Below are 6,898 nucleotides of genomic sequence, written 5' to 3'. Positions count from 1 at the left end.
TTTTAATTTATTTGTATTCTACTCAAGCGAAACGATAGAAAAACCTTTAATTTATCTAAAGCATATTTTTTGGTATTCATAATGTACCTACACCAATTCGTTATAAAGATTAATCAAAATAGTAATTTGTCATTAAGCTTCGCTTTAACATAATAAAAAAATTACATTAAAAAACCTCCACACTGGCGACAAAATTTTTATAAACGTTTTACGAAATCTGTAGAAACAGGACAAAATTTCCGAAAAAAGTCGTGCCACGAATTACGAGAAAGGAATAAAGCTACTTCAAGCAGCGTTTCGCCGCGGAAATTTGTGCTGTTTATACGAAGCATAATGGTGCGTATACATTTGCGAACCGAATAAACAATTTGCCGTCCCGGAAAGCCGGCTGATGTTTATTATCAGGTATTTAGCAAATATGTATCGCTTTCAACTCCAACGCCTGTTTGCGTTGTTTCTTTTTATCACAATGTTTAGAATTTCTTATAAGATCAGAAGTGAGAACAATAAACAGTCGTAAGCAAGACAAAAGGCTGTCAAAAGTGTTCGGAAACATAATTTTTATTTTTTTTTATTTCTTCACGTTATCGATAAAACGGTTATGCACCCATATATTACGAATAATATCACAAATTTGAGGTACATATAAGTATAAAAGGTCACGGGGGCAGTTTTACTTTTTGTGAGATATGTCAAAAGATATTTCCTGAACTGTCTGTAATAGAGTTGAAAATGTAGATGGTGAATGCAAAATTGTTAAGCAATTGGGTTGCTCTGTTGATTGGCGCGTTCTGATAGGCATAAGTCCTCGCTTTCGCTTGGTAGAGAGTTTTTTTAAGCTCTCGAATACTCAATTTCTACCGATTTATAACTAGTTTGTCGTTAACTTTATAAGTGTCAAAAAAAAAGTAATTTTTGAAGATAATATATGTACATTTTTTATGAAGAAACGTTAATTATATGCAATTCCCCCTATAGAAAAAAAAATCGATGTATCTTTAAATGCAACTAAAGCATTTGTAAAGAGGTTTTTGCTCTATTTCAAACGAGTCGTATTTTATTAAATATTTTCACCATTTTCGCTTAATTATTATCGTTTTTTAATATTAGCGCGCTCCCTCTAACATTCATATTTACATATCTCCCTTCAAATTATCTTTGAACGCTTACTACGGGGCCTTAAGGAAAGGAAGGAGAGGAAGATCTGGGAAGGAAAAAGTTATAATTTATCCTTCCAGCTGCGAAGCAAGGCGATGGGTCGAGTGAGTCCTTCTGCAGAGGTAAAATTATCTTCCTCAACCAGTCCTCACCTGGTCACCCCTGTTAAGTCACCAAATGTAGTAACTTGTAACTACTTGGGTGACCTATGGTAGAGGTGTTGGTTATTCAATGAATAGTTCCCGGGGCGGCGGTACCCATACCGCCTCCGAAATTGAAATAGTTTAATTGGTTAAAGATGACAAAAATAAAATTGGTAAAAGGTGAAAGTACTTTCATATATTTATTGTATTACCTTCGTACCATTGACTTAATATAAATTTAATGTACCTACATTATCGTACTCCTGAACAACTTACCTACAATAATGTTTGCATGTAAAAGCCTTCAAGACGTGAATAAATAAATAAATATTTAATATTTAATGAAAGAATTAAAATAATTAAAATTCTCCGACTTAATATTTATGTTCAAAATCGTAATTGGTAGTATAGGCAGCCCTAATTTACATAACCTCAATGAATTTCATGTAGTTGCGCGAGCTACTCGTTCCAAAATAATGTTTAAATGTATCAATACCAGGGTTGAGCATTGAAAATACTCAATTATACTTAAATTACATGAAGTTAGTAATAGATAAGCAGATCTATTTAACTGCAAGAAGTCTATAATATCATATATTTTCAATAAATATTAACTAAACCTAGAAAGTCTACTTAGAAGTTTTGCGTGTACCTGCATCTCTTACTTTAATATCATTATAGAGTTTCTGATCATTTTATACTTTCTGATGTCATTGTATTTGATTTATTGTTTATGGTATATTTATACCGTTGTTATTAAATAAATTTATTTACACAAATCATATATTTTTTTAAATATAATATAGCACATATCTTACGAAGAGTGCCAAGTAAAAAACGCTGTTTTGTGTGCACGTAAGTTCAATTACGATCTCTGAATAGTATAAAATAAAGTAGCTATCCGCGTCTGTCTATGCGTTTATTTATTTTAATCTAAGCAACGGATTTTGATTATTATCATATATGCATATTATATTTATGGAAAGTAGAAAAACGTCGAATAACGCCGGGTACACGTCAGCTAGTATAATAAAAAAATGTAAATTTGCTAAATAACGAATCAATCGAAATATCTCCAACAAGGCTCGAACCCCGTGTGGTTTTAGGAAACAAATAGATTTAAAGAAAATGAATAAAGCTGTAGGTACTCGGAAGTGGCGATTTTCCCGGAGGAATGCGGAAATGTGAAACCTTCGCGAAAATAACGAAATGATATATTTATGTAAGTGAACTGAAGGCCGGCCCTGTGTAGGCGCAATTGGAACAGTCCGCTCCAGGCGCCGACTTGCCAAGAAGCCAAGGAGCCAATACCTAATAAGTAACACAGCTTCCTTAAGGTTTTTACTAGCGTCAGGCGCTCTTTGACTCAGGGTGGACCCTGTTGATATAATAGCTCCTTTGTCTGGAGTATGGTGTAGTAATGATCTTTCTTTCAACGAACAACTATTGTTCTTCTGGTGGTTCCCCCAACTAAACGTTGTAGACGACAGGCTTGTTTTACCGGCGGTCTAATCCACGAGGATCAGTAAAACTGAGGGTCCTTCATAGCCTATTTAAAATTAACTTGCAAAATTCTCATTAAACAGCAAATTTTTTACTAAAAACTTTAAAAGTTTATTATTAAACTACCTGAAGTCCCCGGCGAGTTTTGCAAAACCTAATGTGAACAGTGGCCTTTCTCCTGTTTTTCCTGTTATCATTTGAGAGTTTTGATTACGATCATTTTACTTGCGATTATTTTGCTTACGATCATTTGAGAGTTTTGATTACGATCATTTTACTTGCGATTATTTCGCTTAAGATCATGTGAGAGTTTTGATTACGATCATTTTACTTACTTTAAATAGCTTTGCAAATGGCAGCAATTTGAGCTATCGGAGTTATGAAATAGTATGATAATATATTTAAATATAATATATGATAATACATTACTTTATTTCGTAGTGCTTGTTTTATTTTGTGTGCACAAAAAATCCATATTTTCCTTGATGGTCAAAACAGCTTTTATATATCGATATAAAATTTAATAATAAACGAAGACATTTATTTAAACAATTAAAAATTAAAATGTTTAAACAATTTTTTGGTGCGGGCCCTTCATAGTGCGAGCACATAGGCTGCAGCTTCAATAGTCTGCGCGTAAATGCGGCCCTGTTACCGTTTTTTTGACGGAAGGTGGTTTAAAGAATTGGTGTCAAGCTTCAATGGTTCATTTAGCCTAGTTTTTCAATCAGAAGATGTGCTAATACCTTTCATGACATTTGCACCGACAGGTGATGTAAACGGGTCGTTTCCTTTTCAAAACCTTCTTTCCAAAACAGTGTTATCTTCCTTAAATCCTTTCATTTAAAAGATCCTCCATGCAACATACCCCCAATGATGGCATAGTTTCTGAGAAAAGTTCTAGGCCGTCCCGAAAAACGGACATTCTGAAGACACGATAATTTTTAATACTCGATTACATTTGTCGCTGTTTATACGCAGACTTTTACCCGATCCCGGGTGGATATAAAGCTATACAATACTCATTTATATATTTATAACAAAGAAGTACGTGGAAATGACACGAGTTCAAGTACGCGTGCGCCGAGAGCGGCTCAGAGCGCATGCCTCACGACCATTTCAGTCTCTCAGTTTCCACCTATCCAACATGGCCGGGGGTTGCGCCGGAATATGTTGTGTTCACCCTCTTAGCAATTACATTTCCATCCCTCAGAAAGCCGGAGTCGCCTTATCGGGTCAATAAACGTCGGGCAATTCATCCTACAAGTTACCCTGACCGCAATAATACCTGAATTCCCGTCAGTGAAGTGTTCTGTTGTGTTCAAGTGATCCAGTGGTGTGATACATTTGACAGTTTGTGGAAATGTTGGACGTTTCGGTTTAAAACCAGTCCAGCGGGCATTATGTGAAATCAAAATGTTGAAACGTAAGTCTTCCTGACATGTTAATTTGCTTGTTTTGAGTGTTTCTATTTTCAGCACGCGTATTTTGTCGAGGATAACACGTTTAACAGCGTATTTAAATGTATTTTTATACGCCAATATTCGTCATTTTACAACGCAGTTTTTCCTATGTCACAAACATATTAAAAATTACAAAAAATACTAACAATTATGTGATTTATCACAAAATAACCAAATAAACCAACAGAGATTTAATTCCAGTATACTTTCTGCACAAATTAAACATGCTTATAATTTTCCATCCGTTACAAAATTGATTATCAACGTTTTCATTTAATTTTCTTTTTATTGCATTTTCATGTTGTGCGATTTTATTTTAATTCTAAGATTGTGTACACAACAATGTTGCGTCATTATTTTATCTTTATTTTACGACAAATGAATCACGAGTGTTTATACAATTTATTTAGTCACTGGGTAAAAAAGTTGGGAGTAACTAGCATCGATCTTACTAACAATTTGGAAGCAATTTTTTTTTTAAATAAAACTAAAAACACATTTAAAAACATTTACCCAAGCGTTAAATTGAAAATTATTTGATTCGAAAACACTTTTTAAAAAAGGAATGTTTTATTTTTAATTTTTTCGAAAACATTTCATATTAGTAAGTGTTGACCTGTGAAGTTAATTTTTATCTAGATATTTATGAAATTCGAATTTGGAAGTAATTTTTAAAATAACTGGGACGTTTATTTGTTATTGCAGGTCATCTGTATAAAGATTCAATAAGTGCGTTTAGAGTGGGAGCAGTGCGTCAAAACTCACGGCCAAAATATTATTATTCCTTTATAATAAATTATTTGATTTCTCAGTTTATTTTGAAAGAAGTCGAACCATTTAGGGAGTCCATTACTGTGTTTGGTCACCGAATTGCTTAAAATTTATAATTATGTTATCGTTTGGATAACAAAAGTAAAAAATAGGAACCATAGTTCAGTCATTCAGTCACAAAATTAATTTTTGAATAACTAAAATAATAAATGACACGAATGCGAAAATGAACACAATTAGGTTAGATATGATTTGGGTAGGTTAGGTTAGGCTTGATTGAGTTTGGTTAGGTCGTTTTAGTTAGGTTAGGATAAGTTAGTTTAGTTAAAGTTAGGTTAGGTATTGAGTATTAAATAAGAAATAGGCACTAAAGTTATTCATTTTTCATCAAATAAGAACATCAATCAGTCACAAAAAGTGACATAATTAGATTAGGTTAGATCGTTTTAGTTGCGTTAGGAAAGGTTAGTTTAGTTCAGGTTAGGCTAGCTTTCTTTATGTTTAGTTACGTTAGGTTAGTAATATTCCTTGTTACAATATTTCTTAATAAATATAAAAAATCACCTACCTATATTTTTAGAGCATTGGCAAAATGAAAATCGATTTTTTGGGGGAATTTTATCATTTTTGGGGAATCGCTGCCAGACGTTTGGTGCTCAATATTGTATACATTTTTTAATCTATATAAATAAAAATATAAATGTTTGTTCGTTCAAAATCTTCAATCTCTGAAATTTCTTCACCGATTGCTTTGAAATTTTGACACATTGTTTATTCGATTATGCGTGTGTTTTTTATACATATATTATATAAATGTCACCTGTGACAGGAAAAACATGCCTTGAAAAAAACGCCATCTGTTGGACGTAAAATAAAACTCACGCTTTTGTTTCTTTATCTGCACAGACTGACTGAGCAACAGCAACGCGTGGCGGGGTGCAGCTAGTAAATATAAAAATAAAATTATTGGTACCAAAACAAATAGCTTTCAAATTGTGATTGGATAATTAAAAAAAAACTAAAAATCAATAAAAATGTTAGTATATAAAGATTTAATAAACCATTTTATCCGATAAAAAAGCTTTCATTCAGTCCATTATCTTCTAAGTAGTTTTGTACTCAATGTTTCGGAAAGCTTTGTAGTAATTTTTTCCTGATCTCATTTATTGGGTAGGTACTTCAAACCCATTAACGTTAATTAAATATACTGCTTTTTTCTTTTGAAAAAGCTTTCGTTCGGTGTTAAAGGTTTGGTTAGGTTAAAACTAATTTAGGTCACGTGTAGAGGTATGTTTCGTTTTTATTTACTAGATTCTAATAATTATAGATGATTATACAATATAACGATGGCGAAAAAACAATTACGTGTTTTGTAAAGCATTTGACAAGCTTACTTACTTAGTAAATAGACGTTTCGTGAGAAATTAAAATTTCTGATTTGATCTAAAATGGACAAAATGCGGATTTTCACATTAATTTAGTTGCTTTACATTTTATAATTAATCCTTAGTAATGTTAATGTTATTTTTGAAGATACATTTGCTATGCCAAAAGGTTAATTCTATATGAAATTCCCTCGAAAGAAAAAATTGCAAAGTAAACTCCGAAAATTAATAAAAACACGTTTTGTTCCGTTATTTAATATGTTATAGGCATGAAAAAAATCACAGTGTATCTTTAAATGCAACTAAAGCATTTGTCGAGAGATTTTAGCTCTATTTCAAACGAGTCGTGTTTTATTAAATACTTTCACAAATTTTGCTTGATTATTATCGTTTTTTTTTATATATTAGCGCGCTCCCTCTAACATTCGTATTTACATATCTCCCTGTCGAACCATCTTTGAACGCTTACTACGGG

At 32.4% G+C, this 6,898-nt stretch overlaps 1 protein-coding gene across 2 annotated transcripts in view; it reads left to right on the top strand.

The window, feature by feature from the left end:
- Nucleotides 1-3,948: 3,948 nt before the first annotated feature.
- The window catches only part of LOC149412748 (cholesterol transporter ABCA5-like), a 175,568-nt gene continuing 172,618 nt past the window's right edge, over nt 3,949-6,898 (top strand). For both annotated transcript variants that reach the window (XM_089645563.1, XM_089645562.1), the window contains exon 1: nt 3,949-4,230. The gene's annotated coding sequence lies outside the window, so the exon portion shown is untranslated. The remainder of the gene's footprint in view (nt 4,231-6,898) is intronic.

The sequence above is a fragment of the Hesperophylax consimilis genome, chromosome 22, assembly GCF_061612785.1.
Source record: "Hesperophylax consimilis isolate HC1 chromosome 22, BYU_Hcon_1.0, whole genome shotgun sequence".
In the NCBI taxonomy this organism is placed as follows: domain Eukaryota; kingdom Metazoa; phylum Arthropoda; class Insecta; order Trichoptera; family Limnephilidae; genus Hesperophylax; species Hesperophylax consimilis.
The sequence above is the reverse complement of the archived record's forward strand: the minus strand, read 5'-3'. Positions and strand labels throughout refer to the sequence as shown.